Genomic DNA, 27,814 nt, shown 5'->3' on the forward strand with positions numbered 1-27,814 from the left:
AAAAGCAGTGAAATGAATACAGTTTAAACTTATAAACTGGAGAAGATTATTTTTTAGAACCAGCATAAAGGATTTTGTTTCTGGACTCCCAAGCATCTCCATTTTTTTTTTATGTAAAAGATTCATCGGTATGTTACTATATTAGAGGTTGAACACACACAGTTAGCATAGGAGGATATATGTATTGACACATTCCTATGGGCTTAGATCTAACTACTTCCACCTGTAAGTATCTGTGTCTTTGACTGAGACCCTTGTTTGGTGGCCTGACCCCACTCTTCCCTACCATCACCAAGTGGGAGGTTTAGTAGTTAACTTCTCTTCTGAAGCAGCTATTGAGCAGCAATTCAAGGTCTTCTCACTTATTGGTTGGTCTTTCAAAATTTCCCAGAGTCTGAGCACCAGTTGCTTACACAAAGCACTTCTTGAAGCTTCACTATTTATAGAATTATTTCTTCATTTCCCAGCTGAGATAAACAAATTCATACTCACTTGTACTCACATTATTATTGTCTTAAAGTATACCTCTCAAGGAACCCAACCAAATATATTTACTCCTGGTTTTATTTCAACAACATATCCCTTTTCATTCTTTTCCTGTGATTTGGGTGGGAATGACCCTACTCTTGAGTCCAGGATAGGTCTTCACTGACTTTAGACCAATAGGAGTGCACATTTCCCAGTCCACTGTGAATAGTTTAACAATGGCGAAGTGAAATGATTTTGGATAATAGGAAAAAGTGAGTACAAACATTAGTGTAAAGATACCATACGTGATTGTCTGTGTTTTGTTCTCTGGTATGACACGAAAATGGAGATGTTTGTAATTACAAAGGAACAGCCTGGAGATGCAGGGGAAGTGCAGGAAAGCATACATAAACCCGAGAATAAACCCGAAGCAGTAGAATGGTGAGATGGCAAGTCAGTGACTTTGACCCACTGTATCAAGCTTCTGCTAATAATCGCTTCTTATGATAATTAACATGAAGGTTTTAAATTTGTTTAGCCAATAATTACCTTGTATTTTATAAGATTTTGATTTTGATATTCTGACTCTTGTAGATAAAGCAGTGGAGTCCAATGCAGTTCCTGAGAACCCAAACAGACCAACATAATTACATATACTTAAAATTATAATATTGAACTAATACATTTATTTTTCTTCCTTTAAACAGTGGTTTAATTTAGTGCTTGCAACTGAAGATTAAAAGCCAAAATTTTAGTCTATATTTCAAATTTTCCTTTCTCATTTTGTTCACAAAACAGTATTTGGGCCCTTATGACTTGCAAGACATATATAAGGCATGACTCTGCACTTAATCTAGAATGAAACTTATGTAGTGAGATAAATGATATGCCAAACATTGAAAAATACAGCCTTACCACATTCCTGAGCAAACTCTGTTAGGTTTTAGTTTGAACATCACTAATACACAGATAAGAAAAATGAGACTCAGAGAGTATAAATATAACTAGTATAAATTTTATAGTTGAGAGATCCAAGATAAGGATATAGAAGTTACAATTCTGGATTTAGAATTTTTCTACTATATTAAACAAACTAGTTTTTTAATAGTTGAATGAGACTTTTTTAACTGAGATATAATTGACATATAACATTCTGTAAGTTTAAGGTGTGCATGTTGACTTGATACATTTATACATTGTATATAGTTACTACTATAGTATTACCTAGAATTTCTTCCACATCACATAATTATCATATCTTCTTTGTGATAAGAACAATTAATATTTACTCTGTTAGTAACTTTGAAGCTTTTAATAGAGTTATTTCTATTATCACTCTGCTGTGCAATAGATCTCCAGGGCTTATATGTCTATGAGGTGCATGTTTGTACCTTAAACTATATCTCCCCCAAATCCTCCCAGCCTCCCATCCCTTCATACCATCTTTCATGCCCTTAAGGCCCTTTCATGTTGCAAGTGGAAAAATTTCCTTCTTTCTCCTGGTTGAATATTGAATAATATTCCATATGTACCTATATGTAAAACTACAAGGGAAGTTGGAAACCTTATTACTCAGTACCTTAAAAATCAAAACCTCAAACTATCAATTTTTTGTAGTTAGAAGAGGTCTTGCCTGAAGGATGATAGGTCCTGTAGATAGGTTATCAGTTTCACCCAGAGGTCTTAGGAGGCAGTTAACAGGACACACACTATTCTAAAAATTGGAGGGGTGATGACTAATGACTGAGAAATAGATATTTGATCATTTATGAATGAGGTTTTAGAAAATAAAATGATTCTTAAATGTTGAAGTACCACTAATATAAATCTGACAGCTTTGCTTCCATTACACTTGATTAAGTTATGTAACTATGTGCCAATAGCTAGATTCAGAAAAAGTCACAAAAGAAACACCTTAACAAGCAAAATGATTGTTTTTGATAGGTTGTGAGCCAAGTGAAGGTCCATGAAATTAGAAAACAAAAGAAAGAGGGAAAAAAAAACCCACATTCAATTTGTCTATCCTTGGATATCTTTCAAAATGGATTGAAATTAATTTAATTCCTGTTTATATATTTTTAGTAATAAAATATGAAGCAAACCCTAGTTTCTTTGGGGAGTTAATAAAGATCCTTCCATGTATGCTAACATACAGAGTAGAGACTCAAATAATTTTTAGACTTTGCTCATACTGAGAAAGAGAGAAAACTTAAAATGACCAAAGAAATGGGGAAATGGTGGTGAAAAATTATATCTATGTCTATACAAACACACACACACACACACACACACACACACATGGCAGGATATAGTCTGGAAGGAGGAAACTCCGGAGGTGCCCCAGGACTACAATAAAGGACATCAATACAGGACAGAGACCCTGTTCTAAGACTGGTTGTTTTCGCTTTCTGGAAAAGTGCTGAGTCATGGTGAATCATGAATGTACCTGTGTAAAAGATGCTACATGACCCCTGCTTCATCATAATAGCATCATAATAAATTAACTTTGTGTGACCCCCTTCCCCAGTGACCAGTCAAGGGAAATCAAGGGAGACCACATGCACAGTAGCTTTAAAGTAATATAACTACTTGTACATGCTCAATACAAACCCACTTAAACTAACCAGGAAATATCTGCTCTATAAGAATAGAATTCCTCTAGCTCCTGAGGTAAATCTCTGCTCATAGTTGGCCCACTCCCATATTCTATAGAGCGTACTATCACTGAATAAATCTGCTCTGTTTCTGCTATAAATTCTGTGTGTTCAGTTCAATTCTTTGTCCATGATCACCAAGAATCTGGTTACCTGTGCCCACCTACACACAAATATATATATATATATATATATATACATATATATATATATATATATGATGTAGATTATTAAAGAAAAATGCATTCATGTTTGAGTAGTAGCTTAGAGTAGAAAGAAAATTCTATCACTGGTTTTCTCTTTGGAAAACTACAACTTGGTAAGAGTTACATAGAAGAAAATATAGAGAATATTTTGATGTTTTCTTTATGAGGAAAGAGGTTTCTCCACTTTTCAGTATCCCTTAACTGTTTTACATCTCAAATCCTCTAAATCATGGTAAAAGTTTGGAACATTATTTCAAGCAGGAAGGAGAGAATGTGACTTACAATCCATCTCAGGTTATAAACCAGGACATTCATGTCATACCAGTTTGCCTAATTGTGTACTTTCCTGTGTGGAGAAAGAGAGAAGGCAGAATACAATGAGTTTGCCAGAGTGTATGGAGTGTGGAGCTGTTGCCTGTATGTTGCAGAAGCATGGTGTATCTATGGAAAATGCTACTGAAAAGCCAGTGAAGACAATCCATCTGGGGTTGAGCTTAGGTAGGGGAAAAATGGAGCTAACAGGGGGGGATAAAACAGCAAAAATGAGGTAAATAAAGAGCTAGGTGGCAAAATTGTTGAGATTTATTTTTCCTCCTTGTCATGAAGGTAGATATTTTAGCTTAAAATCTTACAGGAGCAGTTATTCCAGATAATAACAAGATCCAGCATGTTTTCATAGAAATAGAAACCTAATGAGGTATGGTGAAAGATAACCAAAATGCAAATGTAAATTATAAACTATGAGACTAGGTAGATGACCCAAATCCATGTCTGAAGTCACTCAGTATGGTGGCAGAACTCAAATTTGGAACAGAAAAAAATAGAAGCTAACATTTTTTCAGGGTGAGAGGATGAGAAAATGACAGAGTTAGAAACTACTGAGTTCCACTGAGTGTCAAGAGTGTGGTTTTTAGTTTTGTGTTTTTATCCTTATTTAAGGTAGAATCATGATGATCTAGAATGGAGAACAGAACTTGGAGAGAATGCTGATCAACTCCTAGCCAGAAGATGCACATGGAATGGGAAAATGACAGTATCAGCTGACTCCAGAAAATGTAGTCCTAGACAGGAGTTAGTCCCATTTTCCTTAATCCTAGGAAAAATAAAGAGAAAATTATCTTAGTATGTCAAGGGGGTAGGTGGAGGAGTTTTGGGAATCCATACCTTAAAAAGTATTCCCAGAGAATGAGGAACAAAATCTGTAAGAGGTAAATAGCAGGAGTGTGGGTCAGTAAAGATGACCTGATCTCATAGATACAACTTCTTAGAAGCTTTACTCAGGAAAGTCAATTTTGCACTTTTACAATGATCCCCGAGAAAACAAACAGAAAGAATAGCTGGCTATAAGACAGTTTTAAAATGACAAAAGCTAACTCATGTACGTTAATAATTTAGAAGTTAGAAAGGAAATCATTAAATAGGTCATTATAACATAAACTGAAGGGGTACTTGTTCCAAGGGTTTGGGCTTTGCTTGTGTGGTGCAGACTTGAAGGAGAGAGTTACATCACCGGTCCTCCTGTCCAAGTGCCCATTTGGATGCTTGCCCATAAAATCAGGTCATTCTAAGTTGCTTTCTTTCAACAACTTGAATTTATACCCAAATGGACTGAACCTGGTGGAGTTATTTTCAGTGTGAGTATAAGAAGATGATTAGGTGACTTGCCACATCTTCAAAGTTATACTTATTTACTCACTAAAATTTAACTGAAAATGACCACAAATGACAATTATCTAAACAATATGCTGTTGCTGAAGACACAAAAAACCCCAAAACACTACATTCTGGTTTTTGTATACAGCTTAAAGGGAAAAAAATTCCAAATTGTACAATTTAATATAAGCAGTTATTCTTTGGAAATGATTTTCTTAAAAAATCTCTTCACTTTAGAATTAGCAATTAGAGAATAGAAGTGTGAAATATTAACCCTGAATAACACTTTTGCATTAAAAACTATTTTTATTTTTCATAAGGAATTCAACTATTTGGTAGAGAAATTTATACATATAAAAATGAAAGTTTTCACTTTTTATCATCATACAAAAAACATTTGGATTAAAAGTAAGATATTGATCTAAACGACCACTGTACAACATAAATACAAGGAAAACCCATATTCTGATTGTGAAACAGCATAAATACTGCATTTAATTATATCAAACATAAAAAAAGCATATTCTCAAGGCTCAAAGATCAAGGTAGAAAGGTGCAGTTTTGTAACAGGGTGCAGCCAAAGGGGGCCCCAAATAGAGATTTCTAATGGGGTCTAGAACTAAGGGTGTCCAGGAAATATTAGAAATATATGTATATATATATATATACATATACACACACACACACACACATATATGTTGTCCTCATCCCCACAAGTCTGAACTGGGGGAGGGGACACATGGAGTAGGGTCATTGAGAGCTGTTTTGCATAGCAGCAGTTTTGCAGGAACGGTCATTTAACATATCTATAACTTTTAACTGGTTTCATGGATATGTTAAAGAGCTGTGGCCCTGCTTTGAGCCAGGGAGATGGGAGTAACCTTAACCCATGAGGTAACTGGGAGGCAACTTCCTTTGGTTATAGCACCTGCGTGAGAGCTTGTAGATGATTGGCTCAATGCCATGGGGCCACGCCTGCCTGGACTTACTATGGCAGCCCAGTAAAGCTGGAAGAATATGGAAATGCTGGCAGGTATAACTGATTGTGGAAGGAGTCAGAAATGGGGCTGCAGAGGAAGATTGGTACTGGGATTTAAACCGAGGTGTGGCAGCCATGGATTTTTTTTTAGTCAGGTTCACTAGGCTTTGGAGTACTCCCTTTTGTCATGTGGCTTAGGAAGCAGGAAAGACCTTGCTGGGAAGAAAAGGAGTGAAATGACTCTTGCTGAAGGGCTATGAGAAGGTGCCACATGGTTTTGGATTAACTGGAGATTGTGGCAGCAACACAGCTGATGGTGCTGGGAACCGAGGGACTGCCTGAACCATGAACTTCTACTTTTCCTGAGATACAGTACTCTGGACTGGACAGAGGGAGAAGGAAGGACTGTGTGCATTTGTGGGTATTCTAAAGGACTTTAGTATTTTAATGAATATTAAAATTAAGTCATTACTCTAAGTCCAGGGGCAGGGGGGACCCTGGAAGCAGAAAGGGGGGCTCCATTTGGTAATAGTATATCGTTCACTGCCTGCCGCAGGTCTGTTCTGTAACAGTTTCACTTGACTTGTTGCTCTTTTCCCCACCAAAATCAGTAAAATAGTTTTTAAAGTGTGTATTCCTTTAAAGGAATGAGGGGTTAATGTTTTTCATAATTAAATAGCAAAATATTCATAACTTGTGAGAGCCATTCAAAATTGGAAAAATAGACACTAAAAGAAATCCCTACCAACTTTTCTGTTTCATTATTTCAGAGGCAAACAATAAGCAATGACTCTGCCTAAACTCCATCTCTCCATTTAGGTAGACATCGTGGCTGACAGTTTAAGAAAATTGATTTAAGCTTCTCACAGACTGTGTGCAGAATATGTGAATTCCTTGAATGATTTTATTCATTTACCATACCATTTTCAGCTTCCAATTATAAAACTTGCACAGATAAGAGGAAGAGTGAGAAATAACAAGATACCACACCAGCTGTGCTGAGCTATTTAGGCTTACACAGCTTGAATATTAAATTATCCAGAAGGTGAAACTGTGTAATAGACATGAAAAGTATTTCTGTTAGAGACTCAAAGAGTTCTTAGATTTAATAATGACATTTTTTCACATCTGTGTTGTTAGTGGAGATATGATGTATTAGTGTACCTGACACGTATGGAGATGTGTCTATCATTAGACACACAGCCTTACAATGCCAGGCACAGAAACACATTCTCACAAAGCATTAACAGGATCCTGCTGTAAATTAGGGAGTTTTGGCAGCTGTTCTGAATCTTAATGATTATCAGGGTATCGGCTTCCTTAATACTAAGGAAATAATAAGTTGTATTAGTGTCTGGTTAAAGAATTATTTTTGGAGATAGTGTGATGATATTAGTGTACTAAAAAGGAATCTGGAGAACAGAGTGGGTGAAAACATTTTCCCAAAATGCCAAATTTATGGCCAGGTTATGGTTTAGGCACAGGGAGGATACTGCTATGACAAACAGGCAATAGTGAAATTCCATGGTGCAACTGCTCACTGGGCTGGCGAGAGAGAATACATAGGTGACTCAGTTAAATACAAAATCTCTTTATAACCATGCTTCCTTGCTTTGGAATGAATCTCATTTTAAATGTCACTTTATCTTCCATTCATATATGTGTTCTTATGATCTTCAGGGGTTTGTATGGACTCTCATCCTCAGCAGGAAGAGAGACTGAAGCTGCTTTAGTAACAGACATGAAAGTCAAACTGCTTGTCTGTAATCCAGTGGAAGGTGGGGATAAAAGGCAACCACATTTTTTTTCACATTTTAAAAAATTTTTGTTCAAGTACAGTTCTCTCCATTTTCCCCTCACCCCTCCTGCTACCCCAGCCATTCCCCACTTCCTACCTTTGATCCTACCCCTCTTTAGTTTTGTCCATGTGTCCTTTATACATGTTCCTGAAAATGCTTCCTTCTTTTCCCCACATTTTGATGATGGTTTCTTTAGCCATATCTTCTGTATGGCTAAGTAAACCATCATCAAAATGAAATGGGAACTAACTGTATTGGAGAACATTTTTTCCAATGATACATTGAGCAAGGGTTTAATTTTCAAAATATATAAAGAACTCATAAGACTCAATACCATAAGGGCAAATAATCCAATTAAAAAAGGGCAAAGGAACTGAATAGACACTTCTCCAAGGAAAACATATAGAGGGCCCATACACATTAGAAAAAAAAAGCTCAGTCGCTAGCCATCAGAGAGATGCAATTTAAAACCACAATGAGATATCACCTCACACCTGTCAGAATGGCTATCATTAATAAATCAACGAACAGCAATCACTGGTGAGGATGTGGAGAAAAGGGAACTCCACTGCACTGTTTGTGGGAATGCAGATTTGTGCAGCCACTGTGGAAAACAGTATGGAATTTCCTCAAAAAAATTAAAAATGGAACTGCCTTTTGACCCAGCAATCCCTAAGAGGCCCCAAACACCAATTCTAAAGAATTTATGCACTCCTATGTTCATAGCAGTGTTCTTTACAATAGCCAAGATCTGGAAACAGCCTAAGTGCCCTTCAGTAGATAAGTAGATTAAAAAATCTTGGTACATCTACACCATGGAATACTAGGCAGAGGAGAGAAAGAAGGAAGTTCTACCTTTTGCAACAGCATGTATGGACCTGGAGACTATTATGCTAAGTGAAATAAGCTAGTTGGTGAAAGACAAATACCATATATCTTACTTAGAAGAGGGATCTAATGAACAAAATAACTAAGCAAAATAGAACCAAAGGCATAGAATTAAGGAATGAATTGACAGCTGTTAGAAGGGAGAGGGGAGGAAAGGAAGATTGTTTGAAAGAAGGTTAAGGAATTGTTCAAATAACATGTGAAGGACCCATGGGCATGGTCAAAAGGGTAAAGATTAGCTATGGAAGAGGGGATGGGTGGTGTTAAGTGGAGTAAAAGGGGAAAATTGGGACAATTGTAATAGCATAAATAATAATAAAATAAAAAATAAAATTAAATTTTTAAAGGTAACCATGGGTAGCTTCTGGGTTGTCCTCATGGGAGTCTTAAGAATAAGGAATACTAAGGAACAGAAGGAAGAGGAGGACTGTTGAAGAGGAGTATTGCTCCTCTTTATCCCTGATAATCTTGTTCTAAAGTCTGTGTTTCTGATATTAATATAGCTACTTCAGCTTTCTTTTGAATAGTGTTGGCAAGGTATATAATTATGTGTCTCTGTACTTTTAACCTACATGAACCCTTGTATTTAGAGTTTTCTTATATACAATGTAAAATTGACTTTTTGTTGTAATACACTATGACAATCTCTGTTGTTATCTGGTATATTTTGATCATCCCCATTTCCAGTTGATGCAGTTGTTAGTTCTATTTTTTGTCTTCTTATTGGGAAGAGCTTATCTCTACTTTTAACTGAACATTTCATGTTTCCATTTTCTCTCATCTCTTGACTTATCAACCTATAGTTTATTTTTTAAAGATTTTATTTTTTTATTTTTAGAGAGGGGGAAGGGAGAGAGAGAGAGAAAGAGAAAGAGAGAAACATCAATGTGTGGTTGCCTCTCATGCACCCCCAACTGGTGACCTGGCCTGCAACCCAGGCATATGCCCTTACTGGGAATTGAACCAGTGACCCTTTTGTTCACAGGCCAGCTCTCAATCCACTGAGCTACACCAGCCAGGGCTCAACCTACAGTTTAAAAAATAGTGTTTAATTATTGTAGTGGTTAAAATATATTTGGCAAATTATGTACATACACCTCCAAATAATATGATACGATTTCACATCTAGCATAGGTACTTTAAAACAAAATAGTCCTATTCCTCTCTTGTGCCTTGTGACATTGCTATCTATTTCACTTATTTTTTACTATCACCCAATAATTAGTCATTATTATGCATTTAAACAGTATCTTTCATATTAATTAATATTAATAAAAATAAAATATTTTACCTTTATTTCTTCTATAACATGTTTTGGTTAGGTAGTCACAAGTTTCTGACCTACTTCATCAATCTTCCTGAAGAGATTGTTTTAACATTTATTGCAGGGTAGGTCTGCGGGAAATACATTCATTCAATTTTTTCTGAAAATGTTTTATTACTTCTCAATTTATGAAGGATAATTATATTGAATTTAGAATCCTAGGTTGGTCCTTTTCTTAAAATTTAGTACCTTAAGGGTTTACTCATTTTTTTTCCTTATGATGCTTCCAAAAAGAAAATAAGTATGGTAATTTTTCTCCTTGTTCTTGGAAAAGTATTCTTTCTGCCTTATAATCTAGATTTCTTTAAGATTTTATCTTTGTTCATTTTTTTTCTAGATGTTTTTGATTTTGAATGTATAATGCTTGGTGTTATTGGAGCCTCCTGGATCGTGGTTTGATGTCTGTGAAAAATGTGCGTTCTCACTCATTATTAATTCAAACATTTCTTCTCTGTGTTTTTCTCTTTCTCTTACTTCTGGCATTCAAAATACATGACAGCTACACTTTTAGATATTGTCCCACTGTTTTTGATGCTTTTATTCTTTTTTAATAGTTTATTTTTTATTGTATTTTTCTGTTACTGTTTATAACCCTTATAATCTCTTCCACATCCACCCATCCCCTCCCCCAACAATCACACATTTCTCCATGTTCATGAGTTCTTTTTCTTTTTTGCTTAATCTTTGCATTACAGTTTGAGAAGTTTCTATTGACCTATATTTAAATTCATCAACTCTTTCCTCAGCAGTGTGCAAACTGATGATGAGCTTGTTGATGACATTTTTCATTTATGTTACTCTGGTTTTGATTCCTAGCAATTCATCTGATTCTTCTTAAGTTTTGAACTCTCTGTTTATCCATCTGTTTCTGCATTTTGTCTAATTTTTTCTTTAGGGCCTTTCACATATTTTACAATTATATAAAATCTTTGCCTATAATTCCAACATGAGTGTCAAATCCTAGTCTAATTCTGTTGATTTGTCCCTTCTCATGCCTTGTAATTTTTTTTGTCCTCACCCAAGGATATGTTTATTGATTTGAGAGAGAGATGAAGGGAGAGAAAGAGAGAAAGAACATCAGTGTGAGAAACATCAATGGTTGCCTCCTAGATGTGCCCCAATGGGGGATCAAACCTTCAACCTAGGTATGTGTGTTGACCAGGAATCAAACCCACATCCTTTCAGTTTACACGACAATGCTCCAACCAACTATGCTGCTCTGCCTGGGTGCCTTGTAACTTTTTTTTTATTTTGAAATCTCAACATGTTTGATTGGATAACATTAACTCAGATAAATAGGCCTTTAGTGTGAAGGTTTATGTTATGAGTAAAAGTTGTGCTGTGTTTTTGTTGTAGGTCTAGATACCAGAATCTTTAAATTCCTATTGTGTCTTTGTTTTTTGTCTCCCCTCTTGAATCTGTGTCTCAAAGCTGTTTCATAGATAATCCACTGATGTTATCCTGGAAATCTGTAGGTGTTGTAGTGAGAGAGAGCATTCTGTAATCTTCCCATTAAATTTCATCCCTGGGCCTGTCTCAGTGCTGTGACCTTATCAAACAGTTCTTGGCTTTAGCTCTTTCCCCCTAATCTCTCTGACCTTGCCACAGCATCTCCAGTATTTTTCCTTGTAGCCACAACTCTCATTAATGTGATTTTTATTTTGTGTTGTTCTTTTCCCTCTAAGGTGTCTCAAGAAGACTGGAGGGGTCTGAAGTGGCAATTTTCTTCCTTCCAGTTGGGATTAAGTTTTGAAAGTGCATTGTGTCAAAGTATTTTCCCCTGAGTAATAATAGGTTGTTTTTATGGAGAAGGCTATAATCTTATTTCACAAAAGTTCCATTCCTCCTCCTCCTGTCAGAGCTATGTGGGCATCTTGCTCAGATATCCACATTGAGATCCTGATTGAGTTATTGGAGGAAAGACCATGAAAGTGAGAACTTGCCTAAGACTGTAGTTCTCAGGAGTTTGTTGATCTTATACTATTCCACACTCAGCCTCCAATGATTCTAAAAAAATACCATTTAATTGTTCTTACCAGTCCCTGGCTCCAGAAGCTAAGCTACTACTCCAGATATGCAGTTCTCTAGTGCTCTAACTCTAGATGCTCTTGTCTCTCCAGAATTTCGGTGGCATCTACCCTGTGAATTCTGTGTTTTGAGTTTTGTTTGTTCAGTTTTATTTTGTTTTGTTCTTGTTGCTAAGGACTGGAGGACAAATTTCAAGCACTTTACATGTTGGAGCTGAAATTAGAAACACCCTAGATTTATTTTTTGAAGGTGAAAAATTCGCATTTTTCTTCATGAGTAATCATGGTTCATGCATGAAACTGTAGAGACATGCCAAGTTTTTATAAACAATGATGGGTCTTTAACTAACATAACAAGGCTGCTTCTAGGTGACACCATGTTATCCCCAGATAGGAGGAGTTGAAGATGGGGCAAAGATTTAAGACCTTTTGCATTTCAAATAAGGTTCAGAATCCTTTATACATTTTTATGGTAGTGGGAATTCACAGAGTGAAGATATTTTTTTGACTGCTCTAAAATTTGCTCCTTTGATCTCCCCTGTGATGTCAATGAGTTGTCTTGCCACTCAGGGGAGGATCTCATAGGAGAGTGAGGAAAAAGAAATTAACTATCTTTCATGCTTTCCAGAAATGTTTCTTGAATGATAATTAATATAAAACTCATATTAAAAAGTGTTGGAATTCTTTCCTTCCCCACATCCTACCTTACTCATTAGATATTGCTTGCTTAGTTAACCTTAACCTAGGTATTATTGCCTTCAAATGTCCATAATGAATGCTCAAATGTTTTTATTTTATTTTATTTTTTCACAATTTTTATTGTTTTTCAAGTACAGTTGTCTCCATTTTCACCTCAACATACCCTCCTGCCCCACCCATCCCCATCTCCCACCCTTGAACCTACTCCCTTTGGCTTTGTCCATGTGTCCTTTATACACATTCCTTGATGAGCCTTCCCCTATTATCCCTCTTCCCCTTCCTCGCTGGTTACTGTCAGTTTGTTCTTTATTTCAATGTTTTATTGAAATGCAGTGATTTCTCTAACTAAGTAGTAAAAAGTATTGATAGCATGTCTATGATAATATTATGAAATATAGAATCAAGGGAAATTAATAAAATATAACTAAATGAGGAGATAAAGGTCAAATAATCTGTTTACAAATGGGTAGAACTTTGGCAAATATATGCAATATGCTTTCCATATCCTGAAAACTAGAATATTGTCAAAATATTGATTTTGAGAACTCAATTGTTAATGTTGGACCTTAAGGTGTTAGGAGACATAGATTTTCCATCTGAGTGTCACTATTTATATATGTCCCTACCAATGTGGACTACACACATTCAGACCCTTTAGCAACTGTTAAACATGTGGGATATGTATCCTGATCATCCTTTACTGTTTGTTCACAGTTATGTCTCCAAAGAATAATAAGAACAAATTTAGAATATTTTATATTTAGTATGTGCTCTGTTAATTTTTATACAGTTTTATTTCCATCTCATACCCATCTAATAAGTGATTAAGTATAATCATATTTAATATTAGGCATGATTAAAACCCATATCCTCTCTTCTCAGAACTCAAAAGTAAAACCAATCATCACCATGTCATTAAAGTTAATGACTTAGATAATCTACCTAAGGAAAAATAGTACTATACATTATATGTTACCAAGGAAATACAAATTAAAACACCATTGAGATACCACTAAACACCTATTAAAGTGATCAAAATCTAGACATTGACAGCATCAAATGCTACCATGGGTGTGGAGCAATGGGAGCTCACATTCACTACTGGTGGGAATGCAAATGGTGCAGTTGCTTGGCAAGATGGTTTGATGGTTTCTTACAAAATTAAATATACTGTTTTTATATGATGCAGAAATTGCAGTCTTTGGTATTTACCCAAAGGGGTTGAAAACTTATGGCCACCTAAAGTCTGCATAAGAATATTATTAAAGCTTTATTTATTTTTGCCAAAACTTGGAAGCAAACAAGATACCTGTCAGAGAATGAATAAATACATAAACCATGGTCTATCCAGGCAATGGAATGTTACTCAGCATTAAAAAGAAATGAGCAATCAAATCATGAAGAGACACAGAGGAAACGTAAGTGTGTATTGTTATGTGGAAGAAGCCAAAGTGAAAATGCTACATACCGTATGATTCTACCTTAATAACATTCTGGAAAAAAGGCAAAACTGGAAACAGTAAAAAGATCAGTGGTGACTGGGAACTGAGAAGGAAGGGATAAATAGGTGGAGAAGAGAGGATTTTTAGGTCAGAAAAAAATACTGTGTTTGATCTTATATTGGTGGATACTTGTCTTATACATTTGCTCAAACCCATAGAATGTACAAAACAAAAAGTAAGTGCTCATGTAATCTATGGATTTTGGGTGATTATTACATGTCAGTGTAGGTTCACTAATCAACAAGTGTACTCTCTGGCGAGGGTGATGGTAATTGAGAGAATGCTGTGAATGTGTGGTGGCAGTAGGTTATGGGAAATCTCTGTGCCTTCTCTCAATTTTGCTACAACCTAAAATTACTCTAAAAATATTTTTAAATAATAAAACAGAAAGATGATTTTAGGGTTTTCAATTAAGTAATTATAATTGGTAAGAATAGCTAGTAAGACATTTTTTCATAATTAAGCAAGTAAACCAATTTTTCTCTTTATTTCTTTGGTTTTTAACCTCACTCTGAAACCACTTACTTTTCAAAGAAAAATTAAATTGCATTTCAGGTCCAATTATTTTTTTTTCATGCAGTATGTGAAAAACTTTGTCTTGAATTCAATGCCACTGAAACTCTGTTAAAATATCTTTTTTTTTAATTTGGGAAGAATAAGGATTGATTACCATTAAAACATTAATATGTTTTATTTCATGATTTTTATACATGCAAAATAGTATAAAGGATAATACTATAAGCATAAATGGGTTCACCAACCAGTTTAAGATATAAGGTATTATTATTATTTATTAGGATTCTTATTAATGTAAAATGTTATGAACATGAAAAATCTTTAAAATATATACTAATATTTAAACACTAGGTTATTTTGACTTTCTTAACAAAGAGATGCCTATAGTTTTTCATTCTGATGACTTGTATAGATCTAGTTACACAAGGGATATATGATTTTGTTTGCCAAGTGTCCAACTGGCTCTTCTTGTGAATTTAGGAAATTATTTGAAAACTTACTATTGACAATCTCTTCTGCTGACAGAGTTGCAGCTGCTTTTATTTTGCTTTAACAAATCTTAATAATTTATTGGATAGTTTAATGACACATAGAAATATAAAGATTGCTTGTTTTGGTTTGCTAGTTGGAGAACATAGCTGTTTTCACAGGGAACATATACCTAATATAACCCTAATATGATTATCTGTCTTCAACCAGCCTTATTCACATGTGGAAAAGCAGAATTAGTTATTTTAAATGCATATCTAATATGTCCACATTTTTAATTGGATACAAAATGAAAAAATAACACCCCTGTGTGAATAGATCTATAACTTCTTTGTACTTACATTTACAGCTTTTACGATTTCTTACTTATTTTTCTATTTTTTGAGAGTTTTATTACAGTATTTTTACAATGTTTATAAATGCAAATTTTCAGGTAGGCAGTTCTGTGAAGAATGAATGGACACTTACCAAAGAGGATTTCTTTTCAAACTAAGCACACTGAAACTCCACCTAATCACCAATGTTATTTTCAGTCAGTCAGTATCATTAAAATGTGTACCATTTTTTTAAATCCATAATTTGTTTAAACCATATACCTGCTTAAATTCCTATATGTACATGTTTTTCCCTGGTCATTAATTACAGCTACAGCATTATTTCTAACAGTGCAATCTAGCTTTAATATACTGAGCATAGTGTCATCGTAGAGGATAACAAAGAGATCTGCCACAGGTATATCCTTGATAAAAATATGAATATACCTCTGACGTAAAATGCGTCTTCTCCAGGTTTGGAAATACGTCGGCTCCTTGAAAGCAAACTTTTGTGTAGTTCAGTTGGTTTGTCTTTTGTTCAACTAACAATAGCATCCCGAATTCGGTATTTATTGAAAAAAAAATTCCCCTGAGGACAGGTTAAATTATGCCCCCTGTCTGAACCTTTTCAATAGATGTTATAATGACCATAGTGAGTGATAGTATTAACTATATTATCTAAGACAGAAAGGACATAAAGCATGTACAATGTGTATAAATTAAGGATTTAGCTCAGCAATTGCTGTGATGTGAAGTAAAGGCAAAGACGACATGACTCAGATTCACTCTGATCCTGTCCTCTTATGCAAGCCTTTTAGTATAAAGTGTTGCGATACTACTACATGTTTATGAACTGATGATACAAAATGGTAACAAAATATTTTAAGAAGAACTAAAACGTTCTCATGACCATGTCCAGAAAACTTGGTCAACACAGTATGGTTTGCTTTGTTCCTCTACTAGTTTTTTTTTTTAATTTGTTTTCAATATTCATCAGCTTCAAAATACCTTAGGAATCAGAGGTTGAGTTTCCAATTTATTTATCTTCCACTGTTCTTGGTACACATTTGGTAAATGAGACTGACCAAGTGACTAGAAATTATGTACATTTTGATACATATGAATTTACATAAAACTAGGTTGCCTAAATATGAAGCAAGGGTAGCCACCATTTTTGAAGTATGATGCATGTATACAGTATTTTTCTTTTTTTTCACATTCCTCTTGTCTCTATTTACCCCCCACTACTCACCCCTACCCCACCCATCTCCACTTCCCACCTTGATCCTAACCCCCCTTGGTTTTGTTCATGTGTCCTTTATACATGTTGCTGAAAACCCTTCCCCTTTGTCCCCCCATTATCCCCTCCCACCTTCCCTGTGGTTACTGTCACTGTGCTTTTTTTAAACAGACATATGAGACTTGAACTTTTTAAAAAAACATATTTTCTTATACAAAAATGTTAGTAATCATAGTTTTGGGACACTTACTTTAATTCACCCCATCACCTTTGATATTCACTAAAACATTTGAAAGCAGTCTCAGACTTCATGTCATCTTAATCCTGGATAGTTAAATAGTTACACCTGAAACCGATGGGTATTATATTACATACTATAATTATTAATAAACAGTATTTTTTGGTTGTCTAATCCCAATCCATATTCAAATACCTATGTTATTGGGGGAAATGTCTTACAATTTCAGTAGGTAAAAATCAGTTCCAAAAGGTCACCATTACATAAGGTTATTATATTTTTTGATCTTATTTAATTTGTGGTTGTTCTTTCCTCCTTTTATCTCATATGGAAGCTTAAACCGGGAAGTATTTTCTTCCTAGATCAGTGCTGAGATAGGTCCTGAGGCCAAGCTCAATTTCATAAAAAAAAAAAAAAAAAAAAAGAAAGGACAGATAAAAACCATGTCCAATGTATGTCATCATAATGTCCAAATAGTCCAATATGTAACCTTAAATTAAATATTATTAGAAGAAAGAGTACTACCTACCTGAGTTCCTTTATTTGGACAACAGAAGAATTGATTTCACTGAATTCACCTGGACCCTGATGTCATCTGCACCAAGGAACAGGCATTTCTGAGAATAGTCTTGGATGACTCAGTGCTATATTTATTGGAAGAAAGCACATAAGGACATTGTTCACACATTCATTCAATATGTAGCCTCCAAAAAAACCCAAGGTGAAATGTCTCATCTTGTTTCCAGGAGTCACTGGGCTTATCCTGATCAATGAACTTAATCTCAGAAAGCCTGTGAATGCTAATAAAGCTTCCTTTTAAAATTTTTTTACTCTCAGATATTTTAGAGATAATTATTTTCTAATGCTAGCAAACATACTAGGAGAACTTTGCAGTATTGTTTTTGTCTTGAAATTTGATTCCTGGCTTTATTTTTCTATTTCTGATACTTATTTGGCCTTCATCTTTCATTCCTTTCATTTCTCATGCTTTCAGTTTTTATTTCATCTCAGTGTGTATGTGACCTTAATTTTTCCCTGAAGAAGACAAGGTTTCATAAATAAATTTAAAATGCTTAAGCATTTTAGTGCAGGCATTATACCACAGCACAGGTTTTTATAACTCATATGGAAAATTTTTGAGTACATACTTATTATATTTCAGGCAGTTTTCAAAATGCTAGGGAACTGTCAGTGAACAAGAAAGGCAAAAATCGTTAAAAGGTGACAGCAAGTTAGAGATAGTATTAGAAGAAATAAAATAAACTTTGTGAGGCCAACTTTTTGTACATAATTGGCTTTGTTTTTATTCTTTAACAAGAAGTGTCAAACTTGATAAAAAGCATGTTTATTGTTCCAAAAAAATAAAACACTAGAAAACAAAGAAGTTACTTTGTGCAAAAATTTGTTGTTAATCAACAGAGGCTTGTTCATATATAAAATTATGCCCCTATTAAGAAAATACCTTTGTTAAAAGAATTACTAAGAGTTAAAAAGATTATTATCATGAGCATTAAAGTCTCTAGCTCTACATCTTTTTCTGGTTTTCGTATTGAATCATTCATTTAAAAAAATTATTGTTCAATTACAGTTGTCCCCATTTTTCTCCTATTATTCTCCCCTGCCCTACCCACTTCCACCTCCCACATTCAATCCTGCCCCCCTTTGGCTTTGTCCATGGGTCCTTTATACATGTTCCTTGACTTGACCTTCCCCTTCTTTCCCCCATTAACCCCCTCCACTCCCCTCTCAGGTCACTGTCAATTTGTTCTTTATTTCCAAGTCTCTGATTCTATTTTGCTCACTTGTTTTGATTAGGTTCCACTTCAGGTGAGATCATATGGTATTTGGCTTTCACTGTCTTATTTCACTTAGCATGATACTCTCCATTTCCATCCATGTTGTTGCAAAGTGTAGGAGCTCCTTCTTTCTTTCTGCTGCATAGTGTTCCATTGTGTAAATGTACCATAGTTTTCTGATCCACTCTCTTACTGATGAGCACTTAGGCTGTTTCCAGATATGGCAATTCCACTGCTGGGATTGTACCCTAAGAATCCTGAAACACCAATTCAAAAGAACCTAGGCATCCCAATGTTCATAGCACCATTTATAAGTAATATTGAATTGTTCTTTTTAAAATATATTTATTGATTATGTTATTACAGTTGTCCCATTCCCCCCCTTCACTCCACTCCATCCTGCCCACCCACACCCTCCCACATTCCCCCCCACCCCCATAGTTCATGCCTGTGGGTCATACATGTAAGTTCTTTGGCTTCTACATTTCCTATACTATTCTTACCCTCTCGTGTCTATTTTCTACCTACCATTTATGCTACTTATTCTCTGTACCTTTCCCCCCTCTCTCCCCCTCCCACTCCCCTGCTGATAACCCTCCATGTGATCTCCATTTCTGTGGTTCTGTTCCTGTTCTAGTTGTTTGCCTAGTTTGCTTTTGTTTTTGTTTTAGGTGTGGTTGTTAATGACTGTGAGATTGCTCTCATTTTTACTGTTCATGTTTTTGATCTTATTTTTCTTAGGTAACTCCCTTTAACATTTCATATAATAAGGGCTTGGTGATGATGAACTCCTTTAACTTGACCTTATCTGGGAAGCACTTTATCTGTCCTTCCATTCTAAATGATAGCTTTGCTGGATATAGTAATCTTGGATGTAGGTCTGTGCCTTTCATGACTTGGAATACTTCTTTCCAGACCTTTCTTGCCTTCAAATTTTCTTTTGAGAAATCAGCTGACAGTTTTATGGGAAGTCCTTTGTAGGTAACTGTCTCCTTTTCTCTTGCTTCTTCTAAGACTCTCTCCTTCTGATTAATCTTGAGTAATGTAATTATGATGTGCCTTGGTGTGTTCCTCCTTGGGTCCAGCTTCTTTGGAACTCTCTGGGATTCCTGGACTTTCTGGAAGTGTATTTCCTTTGCCAGATTAGGGAAGTTCTCCTTCATTATTTGTTCAAATAAGTTTTCAATTTCTTGCCCTTCCTCTTCTCCTTCTGGTACCCCTATGATTCGAACACTGGAACATTTAAAGAGGTCCTGGAGGTTCCTAAGCCTCTCCTCATTTTTTTGAATTCTTGTTTCTTCATTCTGTTTTTGTTGAATGTTTATTTCTACTTTCTGGTCCACACCGTTGATTTGAGTCTCAGTTTCCTTCCCATCACTATTGGTTCCCTGTACATTTTCCTTTGTTACTCTTAGCATAGCCTTCATTTTTTTCATGTAATTTGCGACCAAATTCAACCAATTCTGTGAGTTTCCTGATTACCAGTGTTTTGAACTATGCATCTGATAGGTTGACTATCTCTTCATTGCTTAGTTGTATTTTTTCTGGAGCTTTGATCTGTTCTTTCATTTGGGCCATTTTTGTGCCTTGGCGTGCCTGTTACATAAAGGGGTGGAGCCTTAGGTGCTCACCAGGAAGGGGTAATACTGGTCACTGTGCTGTGATGTTGTACATGGGGGAGGGGCTAAGGGGGAGCAGTGGTGCTTGCTCCACTCTCTGCTGGATTTCAGTCACTCCCCCTGCTACCCACAATCAAATTGGGCCCCTCTGGTGCTGATTCCCAAGTGGGTGGGCCTGTGCATGATCTAGGTCCCTGTGGTTCTCCCTAATGAACTCTCCTGTGGGGCTGGGAGTTTCTCCTGCTGCTGCTTCAACCCCCACGGATGTTTTCAATCAGAAGTTTGAGGCTTTATTTCCCCAGGCTGGAGCCCTGGGTTGCGTGGTCTGTTTTGCTCCCCTGCTGTTCCTCCCAATTTATCTATGCGCGAATGTGGGGCCATAGGGTCTGCCAGCTGCAGCCTGGCCTTCCCCATTCCACAATCTGCCACCTCTCTGGGTCCGCCAGCCGCTGCCTTGCTGCAAGTCCTCTCTGCCTGGCTGCCTGTCTCCACCCCTCCTACGAGTCTGGATGAATGTTTCTTCTTTATCTCCTTGGTTTTTGGACTCTCATACAGTTCGATTTTCTGTCAGTTCTGGTTGTTTTTTGTTTTTAAATTGTTGTCCTTCTTTTGGTTGTACAAGAAGGCACAGTGTGTCTACCTATGCCTCCATCTTGGCTGGAAGCCAGCAATAATATTGATTTGTTCTTAACACAAGTTTTGATATAATGCTGCTTTAAGAATGCAACCATGATATCATATCACATTATAATGAAAGATCTATTTGTATGAAATATAATTGACACATTAGGGCATTGTTTTTCAATATAAAAATATTCATGTAGAAAACAAAGGGCTAAACTATTCAACTTGCTGGTATTTTTTTTTCAGCTCAATGACTAATCACTCATATTATCACTCCATTGTCTTAGGTATATTTGCATTATTTTCCCTGTTAGTTTTAAAATAATCTTTATAATGATTTTATATTTACTGAAAAGTTGCAAAGATACTACAGCACATTTTCATATACCTTTCAATGAATTTCATCTAACATTAACATCTTACATTTCCTCTAATGGCACATTATAAAAGCTGAGAAATTAACATTGACATTATTATTAACTAAACTACAGACTTTATGCAGATATCCACTAATATCTTCTGTCTCTCCGATGATCCAATCACATTCTACTTAGACTTTTTGAACTATTTTGAGGAAGTAGAGGGAACAGTTGAGAGAATGGGATTCAGATCAAACAGACCTAGAATTCAAGATCCGGTAATAGCTGACATCGTGTACACTTTTGGACAAGTAGTTAACTACACTGAGACTTGTTTTCTCCATTTGCAAACCAAATTTATATAGTATGTTACTTTCTGACACATAAGTTCTTAGTAAATGTTCAATTCCTAATGGGGCCTTAAGTTTTCTTTTCACAAACACTTAACTATCATCTCGTAGCTTGTTAAGGAGATTCCTAGCTCATGCAAAATTTAAAATTTGGCAGCGCATGCTGAAATGCAGAATAAAGGTGTCAGGGTGATGGAAGGGTGTGTGGTTGTGGTTGCAGTGGCCTAAGAAAATATTCATGATTGTAGCTAGATAAATTGAGCCAAGCTTTTCAACTGTACTGTGGAGAGTTTAATTGGCAATATGGCTTGAAATTCAGTAGACAAGGATGAACTACAAACAAAAGTGACAAAGTGAAGCATACTGCATAGTCCTATTGTGTTGAATAAAGTCAACAAGTAGTTCTGATTTGCAGCAGTGATAGTGACTTTCTTGGTGATTCAGAATTAAGATATTAGTTCTCTATCCCTTATTGTGTTATATACTACTTGGGTTAATTTTAGGTAAGTTGATTTCAAATGTAACAGAAACTAGTTTCTGTATTTTCTCTACATTATAGCTCCTCAAATAAATCATAAATAAAATATTAAATTGACTGGATTTTTAAAATTTATTTCACACATGCTTCAACTGTATAAAAGCAAAATAACTAAGGTTTTTAAAACAGCTTTTTTGTTTTTTTTTAAAGATGTTACTTATTTTTAGAGAGAGGGGAAGGGAAGGAAAAAGAGAGGGAAACATCAATGTGTGGTTGTCTCTGTGTGCCCCTTACTGGCAACCTGGCTGTTAACCCAGGCATGTGCCCTGAATGAGAATCAAACGGGAGACTCTTTGGTTTTCAGGCCCACACTCAATCCACTGAGCTACACCAGCCAGAGCTGAAAACTTAGCTTTCTAAGGTTACCCTGAAATGTCACTTAAAATTAAATAATTTATTTTCATTTTCATCTGAAACCCCAAACCACATGAGTTCTAATAGTCTCTGACCCCTGTTTTATAAATGTCAATGTTTCTTAGGTCACAACTGAATAAGTAAAACTGTATTCTTGTTATTTTATAGATGAAGGTTATGATATGATGATATTTGTTCTTTCACACACTTTGTCATTTATTGCAAATTAGAAAGGACTTATGAAGCAATATGTTTAATAATATGGACTTGAATTATATCATTTTATTAGAGTAAAAATAAAATAACCACATATGATATGGAGATTCACTTGGTGATGTTAGTAACTTCATGCTCACTAGGTTCAAATATTGCTTTGTGTGTCTACTTGAGGGACAACATTGCAGACAATAAATGAAAGTTGCTGCCTTAAGTGTGAAATAATAATGGTTGAAATTAGAGAAGGGATTCATTGTTGGATCTAAGTAGCTATTTTATTTATAATTCTAATATAACCATTAAGTAAGAAACCAGTCTTCATTTATCTGCAATATTACTGTTATGCTAGCAATTTATTCAAAGATGCAGTTACAAGTTGAACCTTGGATTCTGCAGTGAAAATTGTTCTGCATAATGAATTGTAAGATTGCTGCTTTGAAGAAAAATACATATTTACCTTCCATAAAACTAGTAGTTATTACTTCAACATAGCTACCAATAATAATAAATCTAGTTCTCCTTGTTTAACTGGTTAGTTTTACTTCTTTCTTTTTTTTATTCATCATAATAAATGTCTTTATTTCATGAATGTCACCTGTATTTTAATATATACCTGAATTTCATTATATTATTATATATTTTTGAGTGAGTTTTACTAGGTTCACAGCAACTTTTCCTATTTATTCAAAGAGGGTGTTGATCTTAACATATTTAATCAGGAAACTGTTGTTATGATCAGTCTATTATATATTAAGAATGACAATTAACTAGTGCTTTGGAATAATGAGTAGGTAGACATAAAAAAATGTTATGAGGAATCACTGCCTAACACATATCAAACAAAGGGGGTAGGGTGAGGGAACTATCTGGAAATACTGCTTTAGGAAGAAGTAAACATCAAAGCATGAAGTCATGAAGAAACACCTCGTTCATCATCTCTAGACTGGAGAAGGTACATGATTCATATATTCTTTATATCTTTGAATTCTTTTTACTTTTCAATTGCTAGTTTGATCAATTCTTGCTTTTGTAAAGAAAATAATATCAAAATCATTGTACTTTCAGCAGTGATTTGTGATTATATCAGAAATGCTTTCAAAAAGATTAATAAAGGCTTTTCTCTAATAGAAGATTTGAGTAGTCTATGTTTCTTTTTTCTGCACAATAATAACAACAGAAAGAAGAAACTTTTCTATGGCAATCAGTGATTCTATTATTTCTTCATTCATTACTGTATCTAGCATATTTTCATCAGTGCTATACAAGCTGCAGTGGGCCTAATGGTTAATAAGACAAATCCCTTAGTCCTTGCCTTGTTCATAATATGGAAGAAAAGGATTATAACAGAATATATAAGGTATTAAAAGACATAACTACAATAAAATGTAACATGCAAATATTAGTTTGGTATGTTATAGCTTGTTAATATATAAATACAAGAAATAAAGGGTACAATAGACTCTTCAAACTAATTCACATACATTTCTACTCTAGGAAAAATAATAAAGTCAGAATTCTCTGAATTGAACAAGATGTGACTAAATTTTTAAAGAAATGTATATGTGATTATTAAGAAGTAAATAGGAAAAGCAGAATTTCACTGTAGCTTGTTTAGAGACTTATCTGAAGAGTGCAGGAAATGAAATGGAAGATTAGATCTGAACACAAGTTTTTTTTTTTTTTTTTTATTGTTGTTCAAGTACAGTTTTCTCCATTTTCACCCCACCATGCTTCCTTGCCCCACCCATCCCTGACTCCCAACCTTGAACCTACTCTCTTTGGCTTTGTCCATGTGTCCATCATACATGTTCCTTGATGGCCTTCCCCCTATTATCTCGTGTTATCCTTCTTCCCCCTCCTGTCTGGTTACTGTCAGTTTGTTCTTTATTAAGTGTCTTTGGTTGTGTTTTCCTTGCTTGTTTGTTTTGTTGATGAGATTCCACTTATAAGTGAGATCATATGGTATTTGTCTCTCACCGCCTGGCTTATTTCACTTAGCATAATACTCTCCAGTTCCATCCATGTTGTTGAAGGGTAAGAACTCCTTCTTTCTTTCTACTGCATAGTATTCCATTGTGTAAATGTATCAAAGTTTTTTGATCCACTCATTTAATGATGGGCACTTAGATTGCTGATGAGAGTTTCCTAGGTCTGAAATCTCCCCTGACCAGTTCAAACCATTCTTGTCCCATGTGACTTGCACTGCCATGTCTTCCTGTTATACTTTGTAAACACAGCACTGTATTGATGTGCTTGGGCAGGGACTCTCTCTCCTTGGCAAGGTCCTGCTGTATCTCTACTTAGCAACACAGGACCTAACATGGTGTAAGCACTAAATAAACATTCAACCAAGACAGATCAGTGACACTCCACATATGCTGTGATTCCACTAGGTCTAAGAATCAAATACATACCTAGCTGCCTTTACTCTGAATCTGGCACCACTCAAACAGACATGAGTAAAGTAAATTTTCCTGTCAGAATTCCTTCAAGTAAAAAATAGAATGTGAAAACCATATAATCTGCTGATCAAGTTTATCTATTAGAATAAATATTTATATTGAAATAGTTTATCCATCAAGCATTTCTGAATTTAGTTCTTGTAAAGCAGATCATAAGAGACCAAACATTTCTTCTTGCAAGGACTAGATCTTGTTTTGAATCTGCGAAGTCAAGACCAGATCCAGAAATGTTCTAGTGAAAAGATTGTCACTCCTGAGAGCCCTGATTTTGGTGCTACCTTTATCACATCTTTTGCTTTTTAAGATAAATATCTATTTGGAGAACCTGAAGAAAGCTATTGAAACTCTCCTTAGGGAAAAAAAAAAGTGTGCCTGAACATATGGACATATGTACATTTAAATCTGTATGTTTGGAAGGATTTTATAAATTTTCTAATTGTAATCTATTGTAAACTCTTGATGAAATATCTTAGAAGTGTTATCAGAATAAGACTATTTTTGAATTGATAAGTTTCTCCTCCAAAACAGTAATGCCACAAGACTGTAGAACACAATGCAAGGGTGAGGTTTGGAAGTTATCTTTCAAGTTAAGAAACTAAACAAATCAATGTGAATAATCAAAAATGGACATTTTCCATTTGCAAACTATCTTCGTGCCAACAGTCAATATCATCTCCAATCTTAATGCAGCTAAAAACTGAATTTATAGGCTTTATTTATTAATACTGGCTGCATAAATTAGCCTAGGAAATAAAGTTCAATGAATGTGAAATTTATTAAATAATTTGAGCACAGATAGTTGCTAAGGGCTGAATATATAAGCTGATGTCCTAACCCCCAGCCTCAGACTGTGACTGAATGCAGAGAGAAGGCTTTTAAAAGTAAGGAATGTTAAATGAGGTCACAGGAGTGAGCCCTAATGCAAAATGACTGGTGTCTTATTTATAAGAACAGAAAAGTTTAATGCACAGAAACGTGGAGGAAAGATCACAGGAGGACACAAGAAGAAGGTGGCCATCTGCAAGCCAAGCAGTGAGGCTTTAGAAGGAAACCAATCCTTGATGAGGGACTTTTGGTCTCTATAACTGTAAAGTAATAAATATCTATTGTTTAAGCCACCCAGCCTGTGGTTTTTTGTTATGGAAGAGCTAGCAGAGTCAGATAATGCCTTTCATTTTCCAGGTGAATAACCTACTAAGGGAATGGGCATTGCAAATATTAATGAAGGGCCATTCCATTACTGTATTAAATCTATCTCTTCAGAACTTTTATGAATCGCTTAGCATGTGCTTTCTTTGGTGGAATGGTTACTAATTGTAAACGATGTTAAATTTCACTCCCTAAAGACAGTGGAGCCTCCTCTAAGAATCAGAATATGGACTTTTCCTGTACTGCAGGGGGTTCTTTACAGCGTCTGGATTTCCCTTGGATGCAATGGCCAGAAGCACACTGAGAAATACAAAAGGAGGTTTATTTCTCTGGAGCCCGGGAAATACCTTTCTATGTGCAAGGAAAATTCAAAACATTACCTTAGAAATTGACTAGAAAAAAATTGCTAACCTTCTTTAAAGTGTCAAAACTGCTTTCTTCACTGTTTATAGATTTATTCAGACAAATGGGAATATAGAGGACTTTCCAAATTTTCAATTTTTCTTTAAATTTGACACTTCATGTTCTTTTAAATCTGTCCTCTAACTTATTTATGAAGGTGTCTTGAATTTTTTGTATTGTTCCCTTTGCCTACATTCTACTCATAGTGAGGTTAGTCTCTCTGAGTTCATTAATGTTTGTATTCAGAATAATCATTTTTGATTTCCCAGTTGTTATCAAGGAGACTATACCATTTCTTAATGTCCATCAGTATCACGTTTCTCTAACTTTTTATTAGTAACTACTAAAGGGATTGAAATAGTGATGATTGTAGTCTTTCAACACTTCATCACTTAAAACATCTTCAGGTGCAAGAACTTCTATTTTCTTGAGGTTCTCTTCAAAGACTGCATTCCAAAGTGTAATTTTTCAATTTTCCAGATGGGTTCAAAAGTCTACATTTAAAGTTTAAACCATGAATTTATTTAACAAATATTTACTGAACACTGATTTTCATATAAGGTACCGGGTCGTGACGTTGGGACACAGGAAAACTACCCCAGGTTCTGACCTCAATAAAAGGTACAATAAACTGGCTACCAGTATTTTAAAATATTGTATTACTTTTAGATTGTGTGTCATACCACTGAAATGAGGAAAATGGCCTTCTTCAGTCATCTCTCTAACCTTTTTTTATAAACGTTATGAGCTTTCATGAAGCAGACTTTTTAGAGTTGTCTTGGTTTTCAAAGCATTTAGAGCATAAATATTCTAGTTTATCTATAGTTGTTAGTTATAGAAGATAATTATATTTTTATATTTTTCACCAAAAATGAACAATATAATACCTTTCTTGTAGATGTTTATTTGGGATAAATGATCTTATACTAAGATCATGAATGTGAGTACA

Source organism: Desmodus rotundus, chromosome 8 (genome assembly GCF_022682495.2).
Source record: "Desmodus rotundus isolate HL8 chromosome 8, HLdesRot8A.1, whole genome shotgun sequence".
Taxonomy (NCBI): Eukaryota; Metazoa; Chordata; class Mammalia; order Chiroptera; family Phyllostomidae; genus Desmodus; species Desmodus rotundus.